Source organism: Schistocerca nitens, chromosome 3 (genome assembly GCF_023898315.1).
Source record: "Schistocerca nitens isolate TAMUIC-IGC-003100 chromosome 3, iqSchNite1.1, whole genome shotgun sequence".
Lineage (NCBI taxonomy): Eukaryota > Metazoa > Arthropoda > Insecta > Orthoptera > Acrididae > Schistocerca > Schistocerca nitens.
The window spans coordinates 918,648,084-918,661,760 of record NC_064616.1 but is presented as its reverse complement, the minus strand read 5'-3'; the positions used below and the strand labels follow the sequence as shown (position 1 = coordinate 918,661,760).

General features: G+C 40.9%; 1 protein-coding gene across 1 annotated transcript in view; it reads left to right on the top strand.

Moving 5' to 3' along the window:
- LOC126249484 (dynein axonemal heavy chain 7-like) overlaps positions 1 to 13,677 on the top strand; it is a 1,193,512-nt gene that overhangs the window by 935,326 nt on the left and 244,509 nt on the right. The window lies entirely within an intron of this gene.

The window sequence follows — 13,677 nt, the reverse complement described above, 5'->3', positions numbered from 1 at the left end:
AGCTTTGAGAGTCCTGTGCCACTGCTCGACCAGTCCGTTGCTCCATGGGTGGTAAGCTGTAGTGTGGAATCTATCCATGCCACAGATTACGCAGAGTTTGTTAAACAGCAGGGATTCAAACTGCCTTCCCTAGTCGGTGGTGATGGATGTAGGGTAGCTGAATCGAGCTATCAAGGATGATACGAATGTGCGTGCTACGGAATCCGCTGTGATGTCTTGCAGGGGTAGTGCCTCCACCCAACGTGTAACACGGTCAATGACAGACAGGATATATTGGAAACCATCAGACATGGGTAACGGTTCTATGAGGTCCAGATGCACATGTCAGAAGCAGCCTTTTGGGATATCAAATTTACCTAGATGCAGTTGTGTGTGCCTGCCAACTTTGCTGCACTGGCATGGTAAACACTCATGAGCCCAAGTACGACAATCCCTCTTCACACCCAGCCACACAAAGCATTCTGTAACAAGGCTCATAGTAGCCTTAGCACCAGGGTATGAAAGGTTATGTAATGTAGTGAATACTTTATGACACAGTGTGGGTGGAACAATAGGCCGGGTGGTGCCCATGGATGAATCGCATCACAGTGGCCTGGCAGAGCACGGTAGGTTGCGGGAAACGATCTAGAGGGAAGTGTCTGGGTCCTGTCGGGGGTTGTGCAATTTGATATCATTGTCCTGCAAGCAGGCCAATTTGTCAAAATTAATGGGGGACGAAATTGGAGTGATATGTGATAGGTAGTTGACAGCCGCATTTTCTGAACCTCAGATGTAACAGATGTCTGTGGTGTATTGGCAAATTAAATCCATCTACCGAAATCTACATGGGGGAAGGTCAACAGCTGGGTTACAGATAGCCTCCACAAGGGGGTGATGGTCTGTGAAAATTGTTATGTTCCTTCCTTCAATGCCTGTGCAGAAATATTTTACCACTTCGTAAACCGCAAGCAATTCTCTGTCGAATGCTGACCATTTACATGGAGCTGTAGATAGTTTTTTGGGGAAAAAAAACTGAGTGGTTGTGTTGTGTCACTGATGTGCTGTTGGAGGACTGCACCGATTACAAAATCATTTGCATCTGCTGTAAGAGAAGTGTGGGCATCTGGCAAATAGTGGGCAAGAGTGACATCCAGTGCTAATGCTGACTTAAGGTCTTTGAAAGCCCTCACCATGGGGTCAGACCACTGTATTCGGCAATTGCCCGAGGTTTGTTTCCCCGTCAATGTGTCAATCAAAAGGGCTTGAATTGCTGCCGCCATCGGAAGGTCACTACGGTAGAACTTGATAGTTCCTAAAAACTGATGTAATTCGCAAAACAACACTGGGAGAGGTAGATAATGAATGCAGTCAGCCCACTCCTGAGGGGGAGCATATACCTTCTGAGGTGACGGTGTACCCCAGAAAAGTGACAGCAGTCCAGCAGGGTTGTGACTTGTCATTATTGTTCTCGACTCCGTTACGTGTCAATAAGTTCTGTATCATGGCTAGGTGGAGTTTGTGTTCTCTGTCAGAGGAGGAAAAAATGAGTATCTTGTCAAGGTATGCATAACAATAAGTGCAGTTAAACAGAAGTGAGTCTATAAAACGTTGCCCAGTTAGACCGAAGGCATGTAACAAAATTCGTAAAGTTCAAAAAGTGTGATCAACGCTGTCTTTGGTATGTCACTCTGTTCTATAGGTATCTGTAAATATGCCTTGCTGCAGTCCAAGACACTGAAGATGCATGCTCGGTTAAGTACTTGCATGAAGTCTTGTATATGAGGTATCGGATAATTGTCTAAGACAGTCTGCGCATTGAAGCAGTGATAGTCACCACAGAGGTGTACTATGCCATCTTTTTTGGGAACTAAATGTATGGGAGAAGACCAGTTACTGTCCGACAGATGAACAATACCTCCCCTCAGAAGTTCCTCCACTGTGGCCTCAGCGAGTCATAGTTTATGTGGCATCAGTCAGTACGCTTCATGACACACTGGTAGCCTGTCTGTTGTATCAATTTTGTGTGTCGTGCCATTCATGATAGCGCTCAGCTGGGCTGGCACACTTGCTTGGGGGGCATTGCGAATGGGAGTCGGTAGCACACGAGAGTCACAAACCTGATGTGCTGGAGAAGCTGTCTGTGTCAGCGGTGAGAAAGTTCCGCGAGCTGCGTCTCCGGTGTCGGGGGCAGCAACGTCAAAGTCCCACATGGTGTGTCGCTGGTGTCGGAGGGTGGCGGCATTGACAGGTGTTGTATGCGGCATCGTGCCTCGGCAAGGGCTTGTGTAGCCGACGATATGGCGCAGTTCAGTTCAGATTTGCAAGCGCGGAGATCATCAACTGCAGAGTGCTCGGACTGAAGCTGGGCGATGGATGTTGCGAGGCTGTCCACCAGTGAAGAGCACTCGATGAGAGCCAAGTTGAAATCTGCGGGTAGCTGAGGTGAAAGGGCTGCCGAGGGGGTGACTGAGCACACAATATGAGTGGACAAGGCATGGTGCAATAATGCGGCCAACTAGAGGTCTGGAGATAGTCCGAAATGAAAAAGGAAGTCAATGCCTAATACTGGGTCTTCTACATTAGCCACATAGAAGAACCAAGTGAACTGTTTGGCAGGTATGAGTTCGATAGGTAACTCGGCCAAACTGTCAACACAGAGTGATGATTTATTTGCTGCTCACAGGAACAGTTTGGCTGGTGCTGTGGCCTTTACGGTGAATGTGGGGGGGGGGGGTATGACACTAATGCCTTCTCTGGTATCGACAAGAAAATACTGGCACAAACCTAAATCCAAGGTGTACAGACGTCCTCGTGACGTGGGGAATCTGACAGAATGCAACGTCTGTGGTCGCCCTTGCATGCATCCGCAAGCTGTTGTGCCTACTGCGGCCCACGTGCGGCATTTGCGAATGTGCAGGGTGGGCAGCAGTTGCAAGCAGAGTCCCTGTAAGTGTAGTTGAACCAGCATATGTGTGAGTTGGCTGTACTCATCCTGCCAGGCAAACAGTCAGGTGAGGGGAAGTTGGGGTGGGCAGGCACTAGCCCGGTTGGGGTGGGGAGAGGCTGGTGCTGGCCTGCTCGTGGTTCCCGATCTTGGACACTATATGGCTGCTGTTCCATGTGCTGTCCGCAAAACGTATGTGCCCAGCCTCTACCGCCTGATGGTGGAAGTATACTCACAGGATTACCAACCTCGGCGGTATTAGAAACTGTGCTTTGCGGAGGGAGGTGGCGGTGCTGGATAATGGCATATGCCTGGTCTGCCAGGCATAGTTTATCCTCAAGTGATGCTGCAGTATGTGGAAGCAAATGTAATTGTAGTTCTTGCAGCAGTTTTACCAACCACAAACCCTAGAGCACTAAGTTCGGCAAGATCTCGGTACTGACCTGTAAACACATCTGTCGCCACAGCTGTGAGGGGGTTCTGTCACCTAAAGTCTCATCATAAATAATGTTGTGAATCATATCTGCTGGTGGAAGAGAAAGGCATTCGATGAGTAGTGCACAGGCAGAGGCATATTTGTTGCTCTAGTGTGGGTTCAGCAACAATTCACTGATGAGATCAGGGTGGTCATTCAGGTTATTCACTAAACACACAAAACGAGTGCTGTCGTCCGCACCACATCACTGGGTTGTCCAGTTGTAATGGCGGCAGCTTCAGAAAACAACCAGGGCCCAGTGCTTGTGGGGGTGTAGGAAAGGTACGAATCATACGGGTTCACTGATGCGTGCTGTGCCTCAGTGATGGGCGACGTATTGCGTTGGATGTCCATAAGCTGTGCAGATGAGGTGTGATATCCAGTCCTTGTATCATTTTCACATAATCTTTCATTGATTGTGTGAATGCATCTGTGTACGGTGATATAATGAGTGTTTTTGAACATTTGCTAATGCCACAAAAAAGGGGCAGCAGCCTTTTCAGTAGCTACAGGGTCAACAGTCTGGATGATTGAGTGATCTGGCCTTGTAACACCAACCAAAACAGACTTGCTGTGCTGTTACTGTGAATGGCAAAAAGCAAGGGGAAACTGCAGCTGTAATTTTTCCTGAGGGCACAAAGCCCTACTGTATGGTTAAATGATGGTGGCATCCTCATGTGTAAAATATTCCTGAGGTAAAATAGTCCCCCATTCAGACCTCCAGGTGGGGTCTACTCAGGAGGACATTGTCATCATGAGAAACAAAACTAGCATTGTATGGACAGGAATGTGGAATGTTAGATCCCATAATTTGGCAGGTAGGTTAGAAAATTTTAAAAGGAAAATGGATAGGTTGAAGTTATATGTAGTGGAAATGAGTGAAGTTGAGTGACTGGAAGAACAGGTGATTCCGTCAGGTGTATACAAGGTTATAAATACAGTGTCACATAGAGGTAATGGATGAATGGGTTTAATAATGAATAAGAAAACAGGAATGTGGATAAGCTACTATGAACAGCATAGTGACTGTATTATTGGAGCCAAGATAGACATGAAGCCCACATCTACCACAGCAGTACAAGTTTATATGCCAACCAGCATCACAGATGGTGAAGAGATAGAACAGATGTTTGATGAGATAAAGGAAATTCCTTAGACTGTTAAGGGAGACAAAAATTTAACTGGGAGTGAGGACTGGAATTTGAGAGCAGGAAAAGGGAGTGAAGCAAAAATGGTAGGTGAATATGGACTGGGTGAAAGGTACAAAAGAGGAAGCTGTCTGGTAAAATTTTACACAGAGCACAATTTAATCATCACTAACACTTGGTTTAAGAATGAAAGAATCTTGTATATATGGAAGAGAAATGGAAATTCAAGATTGATTATATAATAGTTTCAGATTGATTATATAATGGTAAGACAGAAATTTTGGAGCAGTGTTACTAGTGTGCTGCTTGACACAGTCAAGTTATTTAAGTATCTGGCTGTCATGTTGCAAAACAGTATGAAATGGAATGAGCATGTGAGAACTATGGCAGGGAAAGTGAATGGCCAACTTCAGTTGAGAGAATTTTAGAAAATAGTTATTCACCTGTAAAGAAAACTGCACATAGGATGCTGGTGCAACCTATTCTTGAGCACTGCTCGAGTGTTTGGGACCCATACCAGATCAGGTTGAACAAAGACACTGAAGCAATTCAGAGGCGGGCTGCTAGGTTTGTTACTGGTAGGTCTGAAAAAAAAGGTAAGTGTTACGGGGGTGCTTTGGAAACTCAAATGGGAATCCATGGAGGGATGGCAATCTTCTTTTCAAGAAGCACTATTAAGTGAATTTACAATATCAGAATTAGGAGCTGGCTACCATACAGTTCTACTCCCACCAACATATCTTGTGTGTAAGGACCACAAAGATAAGATATGAAAAATTAGGGCTCATACTAAGGCATATAGATAGTTATTTTTCCTTCGCTCTATTTGTGAGTGGAACAGGAAAGGATATGACCAGTAGTGCTGAGGGGTACATGCATCCACTACATACATAGATGTAGATTTTAAATTGTAAGACATTTTCAGAACCAGATGTGAACTCTGATCACAATTTATAGGTAGGAAATTAAGGGTATGGGACCTGAATAAAGTTGAAAGAACCAGAGGTTGTAGAAGGTTTAAGAGGGAGCATTAGGCAATGATTGACTAGAACAGGGGAAAGGAAATACAATAGAATATGAATGGGTAGCTTTATGAGATGAAATCATGAAGGCAGCAAAGGATCACATACGTAAAAATATAAGGCCCAGAAGAAATACTTGGCTAACATGGGAGATACAGAATTGAACTGGTGAAAAGAGAACATGTAAGAATTCATAATATGAAGCAGGAAAAAGGAAATAAAAAAATCTAAAAATGAGATTGACAGGAAGTGTAAAACAGCTAAGCAAGTTTGCTTGAGGACAAATGTAAGGATTTAAAACATATTTCATTAGGAGAAAAATATATAAAACCTACAGGAAAATTAAAGAGACTTTTGGAGAAAAGAGCAACAGCTGTATGAATACGAAGAGCTCAAATGGAAAACCAATGCTAAACAAAGAATGGAAAGCCGGAAAGTGAAAGGAATATATAGATGTTCTAGACAAGAGAAATGAAGTTGAAGGCAATATTATAGAAATGGAAGAGGACATAGATGAAGATGAGATGGGAGACATAATACTGCAACCACTGGTTGAGTAGGGAGTGAGAAAGGGTTGTATTCTATCCCCAGTGTCAGTCACTCAAAATGTACATTGAGCAAGTATTAAAGGAGACCAAAGACAAATAACAAGTAGGAATTAAAGTTCATGGAGAAGATACAAAAACCTTGAGGTTTGCCAATGATGTTGTAATTCTGTCAGACACAGAAAAAGACTTGAAAGATCAGTTGAATGGAATGGACAGTGTATTGAATGGAGGAGATAAGATGAGCATCACCAACAGCAAGACAAGGGTAATGGAATGTACTTGAATTAAATCAGGTGATGCTGAGGGAATCATATTAGGAAATGAGACACTTATACTAGTAGATATGTTTTGCATTTGGGCAGCAAAATAGTTGATAATGGCCAAAATATATAAAATATAAAATGTAGTCTAGCAATGGCTAGAAAAGTGTTTCTGAAGATGGGAAGTTTGTTAACATTGAATATAGACCCAAGTGTCAGGAAGTCTTTTCTGAAGGTATTTGTATGGAGTGTAGCCATTCAGGGAAGTGAAACATGGACAATAAACAGCTTACAGAAGAAGAGAACAGAAGCTTTAGAAATGTTGTACTACAGATGAATGCTGAAGATTAGATGGGTAGACTATGTAACTAGTGAGGAGGTACTGTTTTGAATTGGGGAGACAAGAAATTTTTCGTATAACTTAAGAAAATAACAAGTCATGTGATTGAACAAATTCTAAGACATCAAGGGATCACCAGTTTATTATTGAAGGGAAGTGATAGAGGGAGACCAAGAGATGAATACAATGAGCAGATTCAGATGGACGTAGGTTGCAGTAGCCATTCAGAGATGAGGAGGCTTGCACAGACTTGAATAGCATGGAGAGCTAGAACAACAACACCCTTGTTCAAAATCAGCTGTACTAAATTTCATTACTATATATATTTACTGAAAGAAGATATATTTTTGAGCATTTTTGGACACTTGAAAATGTATATTTTTGAGACTTTTCATAAGTATCCTGTGTTGTACACCCCTAATCTATTTCTTAGTAAATTGACATTTGTGATTTACAGAATGTTTGAGAACTGTATACTTTAGTTATGTTCATTCAGTAATCAGATATGTTATTATTTTCTGGGGAAACAGTACTCAGAATTTTCAAACAGTGTTTAAAATGCAAAAGAGAGCAGTAAGAATTATAACAAAAAGCAGTAAGCAGACCCACTGCAGAGAATGTTTCAAAATGTTAGGAATTCTAACTGTTCCTTGTGAATTTATATTCCAAACCATAGTGTACATCAAGAAAAATATAGAAAATTATAGCACAAATAGCAGTTTTCAAAACTATAGTACAAGAACAAGGCAATGTCTTCAACTAGACGGGAAGAATAAACATAAGACTCAAAATAGATTCTTGTATAAAGGTGTAAAACTGTATAATAAACTGCCACAGAAAATAAAAGAAGCAGATAACATGTACCGCTTTAGGAAAAATCTTAAATTGTTTTTGCAGGAACACTGCTTTTACACTATATGTGAATTCCTTAGTACAAATGATTGTAAATAGCTTTTGTTTCACAATATTTTGATAAGGAGCAAAAATGATTGTAAATAACTTATATATCACAATGTTTAACTACATGTACCAACAAACTGTATAAATATATGAATGTACACAACTGACAACATCCGTACATTTTAAAATGTCCATGGATGGCTAAATAAATAAATAAATAAAAGGTACCATAAATATTTAACACATCCTGATACATTAGCTTTCTTTTTTGACAGCAGATTATTATAATCTGTATTTATCATAAACTGAGGACCATTTCCACAAAACTCAACATCGTAAGCAAAGGTACAACTCTTGCCTGTTTTAACTGCTCTGGTAATGTCACCGATGTTAAGGATTCATTTATTATATTTGTTAAGGGGCCTTGTATAATCCCTATGCATTATTTCAGTACACACATTGGTACTTCATCTAAGCCTACTAACTTTCCATTTTTTAGTTTTTGAACAGTTTTATTGACTTCATTCTCTGTGGTTGGGGGTAACATAATTGTATTTAGTGCAACATTATCCACAGGTGTTATATTTGTTTTGGGGAACTTTTGCTGTAACTTATCTACTTCTCTGCAGTACTTGAAAAATTCTCGTTTACATAGTTTGCTAAGTGTTGTGGATCATTTATTACCTTATCCCCCTCCCTAATCAGGATGCTATTCTGCATTCTTTTGCCTCTCCCTGTTTCCTTTTTTATAACATCCCAGACTGCTTTGATTTTATTCTCTGCATTATATATTATTCTGTCATTAAATGCCTTTTTGCAGAAATCAACACCTTCCTAAAGATCTTTTTGTATCTATGATATAAATTTAAAAATTCTGGATAAATGTGGCTCTTTTTCATGGAACTGAGGTATTTCAGTGTTTGGGAGGACTTCTTAAAACCCACTGTTCTCTGTCTGTTTTTGTGAAATGTTGTTAACAGACATACTTGCTTTTGGAAATGCCTTTTCAAAGTTCAATTTAAATTATGTGGAGAATTTAAGGAATTTCATATTCACATTGGTTTCCTTATACACTTCATCCTAGCGTTGTTTTGCTAGTTCTTTAGAAAAATCTTTTATTTTTATTTCTGATACATGTCATTTGCAGGCTTGTAGTTTGGGGAATGATTCAATGCCTGATTTTAATGTTGTTGTTTGAAAGAGATGGTCCGATTATCCAAGATTTTTTACAGTTTCCCTGTCCATATTTATGGCCAAATGGTCACTTACTGATGTAGTCATAGTAGTAATCCTTGTTGCTCTATTGACCGATAGGGACATACCAAAACTTTGAAGGATATTTGTGAGGGTGCTGCTAGACTCATTTATGATAATAGTGTTAATGTTAATGTCCCCACAGGCAAATTATATTGAACTTTTGTACTTGAGACTTTATCTAGAACTTCTGTTGATATTTTGAGAAAAGTGTCCACACTACCATTGGGAGATCTAAACACACACAAAGTGGTTAATTTCTTGGTGATATCAAGCCCTGTTAATTCAATAGCTGATATTTCAAAGTGTTTCTCTTGATTTGAACTGTGTTCCTTTTCTGATATAAATGCATGATCCTCCAACTGTTGCCAAATTTTCAAATTCAGAAAGTATGGATTGCAACTGGTTGTCCAATTACATTATTAAAAAAAAAACAATACACTTAATATGTTCACCATTAACCAGTATTTTCAATAAATGCTTAGAATTTGGAGTTTTACCTAATACACTCAAGATATCTAAAGTCATCCCAGTTTATAAAAAGGGGAATAAAAACTGCCTGAAAGCTCTCGGCCAATTTCAATTGTGCCTATATTGTCAAAAATATATGAGGCACTAATGAACAACCACCTAAATAACTACTTGGAAGATCATGGTTACTTTGTAACTTTCAGTTTGGGTTTTGCAAGGGAAAAACACAACTGCTGCTGTTTTAGAAATCACTGATTGAACATTATCTGCTATTGAAAACAAAAACAAAGTATCACTTGTGTTACGTGACTTAAGCAAGGCATTTGATTGCATTCCTGTAGACATCCTACTAAAGAAATTGGAATACTATGGGTTGCAAGAGAACACTTTAGCCATTATCACTTCTTACTTGAACAACAGGAAACAATTTGTTTCAGTCAGGAATATGCATTCTTTCTTGCTTGAGATACATACAGGTGTTCCCCAAGGATCTATCCTCGGACCCTTCCTTTTTGTTTTTGCAATCAATGACCTGCCTTAGAACATACCACATCCTGTCATATGTTATGCAGATGATTCTACACTCTTTACCTCTCGTCAGAACATCTCTGAACTAAATCACATCACAAAATAATCTCTTGACATAGCTTTGGACTGGTTTACTGCTAGTAAACTCTTATGTAATCCTGATAAAACACAACAGCTCATACAAGGCACAACAAAGGATATAGAAACTAAACCAGTTAAACTTCTAGGTATGCACATTGACTCCATGCTTAATTGGCAAGAACATATCAATCATATCTGCAAAAAGTTATCTTGGGTATCATACCTCTTTTTGAAACTAAGAGACATGGTAAGCATGGATTACCTTTGGATGACATACTTTCGACTTTTACAATCGCATATATCATATGGTCTTATGATATGGGGACATTTTTAAAAATACAAAAGAAAGTCCACTCCGAATTTTCAGTAAGTTACCAATCTTTGCTCGGACCATTGATATAATTAGTTTTAAAAATAAGTGTTACAACTGGTTAACAGATCACCCTTTTTGTAATATTAAAGAATACTTTGATTTACCATATTTTTATATTAAATTTTAAAAATTGTTACTTTTAATTGTATTATTATGTACTATATAAACTTTGTAGAACTAATATTTAATGCTACACATTGCACTACTGTGCACTGTATATACATTATCTTGTATCAAATTGACAAAATCCATGTCATTGTGAAATGATTTATGGTGAATAAAGATTCTTGAGTCTTGATTGTTGACCCCTTGAAGCAGTTCTGCAGTAAGAGTTTGCCCTTTCATACTACATGTTGGATTTCTGTGTCTTGGCACCAGTATCACAAACTACTGTGCAGTTCAAAGGTTAGAGCTCAATTTCTTATAGCTGTATTTTATTTTTTATTGTTTACATGTTTTGATAGAGAATTGTTAAGTCTATGAAATACCCCATGTTACTCTTTCGAATGATTTGTTTTTCTTTGTGACATCTAATATGTGTGATATCTGAAGTGTTAAAATCTGTCTTGTGAGTGATTGTTCCAGTATTTTTTAAACTGCTGGAGATACTCTTTAGGCAGGGGAACATGTAGTCTGGATTTATCATAAAAAAAGGCGTAGGTCATGCCTAGTGAACCCTGTTTGTTTATACACTCCTGGAAATGGAAAAAAGAACACATTGACACCGGTGTGTCAGACCCACCATACTTGCTCCGGACACTGCGAGAGGGCTGTACAAGCAATGATCACACGCACGGCACAGCGGACACACCAGGAACCGCGGTGTTGGCCGTCGAATGGCGCTAGCTGCGCAGCATTTGTGCACCGCCGCCGTCAGTGTCAGCCAGTTTGCCGTGGCATACGGAGCTCCATCGCAGTCTTTAACACTGGTAGCATGCCGCGACAGCGTGGACGTGAACCGTATGTGCAGTTGACGGACTTTGAGTGAGGGCGTATAGTGGGCATGCGGGAGGCCGGGTGGATGTACCGCCGAATTGCTCAACACGTGGGGCGTGAGGTCTCCACAGTACATCGATGTTGTCGCCAGTGGTCGGCGGAAGGTGCACGTGCCCGTCGACCTGGGACCGGACCGCAGCGACGCACGGATGCACGCCAAGACCGTAGGATCCTACGCAGTGCCGTAGGGGACCGCACCGCCACTTCCCAGCAAATTAGGGACACTGTTGCTCCTGGGGTATCGGCGAGGACCATTCGCAACCGTCTCCATGAAGCTGGGCTACGGTCCCGCACACCGTTAGGCCGTCTTCCGCTCACGACCCAACATCGTGCAGCCCGCCTCCAGTGGTGTCGCGACAGGCGTGAATGGAGGGACGAATGGAGACGTGTCGTCTTCAGCGATGAGAGTCACTTCTGCCTTGGTGCCAATGATGGTCGTATGCGTGTTTGGCGCCGTGCAGGTGAGCGCCACAATCAGGACTGCATACGACCGAGGCACACAGGGCCAACACCCGGCATCATGGTGTGGGGAGCGATCTCCTACACTGGCCGTACACCACTGGTGATCGTCGAGGGGACACTGAATAGTGCACGGTACATCCAAACCGTCATCGAACCCATCGTTCTACCATTCCTAGACCGGCAAGGGAACTTGCTGTTCCAACAGGACAATGCACGTCCGCATGTATCCCGTGCCACCCAACGTGCTCTAGAAGGTGTAAGTCAACTACCCTTGCCAGCAAGATCTCCGGATCTGTCCCCCATTGAGCATGTTTGGGACTGGATGAAGCGTCGTCTCACGCAGTCTGCACGTCCAGCACGAACGCTGGTCCAACCGAGGCGCCAGGTGGAAATGGCATGGCAAGCCGTTCCACAGGACTACATCCAGCATCTCTACGATCGTCTCCATGGGAGAATAGCAGCCTGCATTGCAGCGAAAGGTGGATATACACTGTACTAGTGCCGACATTGTGCATGCTCTGTTGCCTGTGTCTATGTGCCTGTGGTTCTGTCAGTGTGATCATGTGATGTATCTGACCCCAGGAATGTGTCAATAAAGTTTCCCCTTCCTGGGACAATGAATTCACGGTGTTCTTATTTCAATTTCCAGGAGTGTAGTCCCGACAGGCACCAGAGAAACATGAGCAAAGTTGGCTGTCCTCAGAACCATCCCTAACCCCACATTGATTCGCCTCATAGCTCCATCAAGTTGTAGTCGATCATGATGCTGGAACAGCCCAATAAAGTGTACGTTGGTGCCATGAGTCAGGGAAGCTATCTTGTCCGGGTCACCACCTGCATCTTATGCCCCATTCCTGTCTAAACTGTGTACTCTACATTTATTACTTTCTCTCAGTGGTGGGAGGAAGGGGGGAGGGGAGGATGCTATTGATGATTCAGTTTTAGGAGCAGAAAGTTTATTTATTTATTTTTTAATTCCTGAAAAATCACAATTTTGGACTTGGCCAGTTTTTGTATTAAGCTCCTCAATTGCAACAGTGAATTTAAATGTAATGAGGGACCACTATGATGTACAATGTGAACTGTAAAAAGACATTTATTATTCAAAATAATAAAGTATTCAATGATTTCAGCCGAAAGTTTTAAAATATGCCGTCAGGACAATATTAAGTCATTTGGTCTTAAATAATACAATAATTATTTCATTTTTAGCTTCAGTAAATTAGCTCCAGTAAATTCAGTAATTTACATAACTAATAAGCTGAGCCATTTCATATCTGATAAAGAAACAAATTTTATAAGTAATTATAATATAAACCAATAGATAAAATATGATTTTGAATATTTGTGTGATTAATCAGAATGTGTATCATGTTGTTTAGTATATACTTTATTGGACACTTCAATATAGTGCCTCTTGGTCTGCCATATTACAATGAGCTGTAAATTTCACAGCAAGTTACATGTTAAAAGTATGAAAATAAGTAATATTTAGCTTATACTTTTACTCATTAATGGAGAATTATGTTTATAGAAACTAGAGGGGAGGGAAGTATCCAGTAAATGGTTTCATTCATACTGAGAAAACAGAGTAAAGTATGTAGAGATCTCATATACCTCCAGTAAATCTACAGCCACAGATAAACTTTATTACATAAATACTGTGCTAGTCTTGGAGTACCTTAAGGAAGAGCACATAGTCCATTATTGTTACTAGTACTGGTATATATTAATTCCTTTCCACAATATGTCAGGCACTGTTACCAAGCTAACAGCTGATGTGGAAAGGAAGTGCTGTTCAATGATGATAATAGTATACGTATTAATCACCATTTAGACACTAGCACTGGTGTTACAAAATGTATGAAGAAAACATATAGTATGTGCTTTAGAATA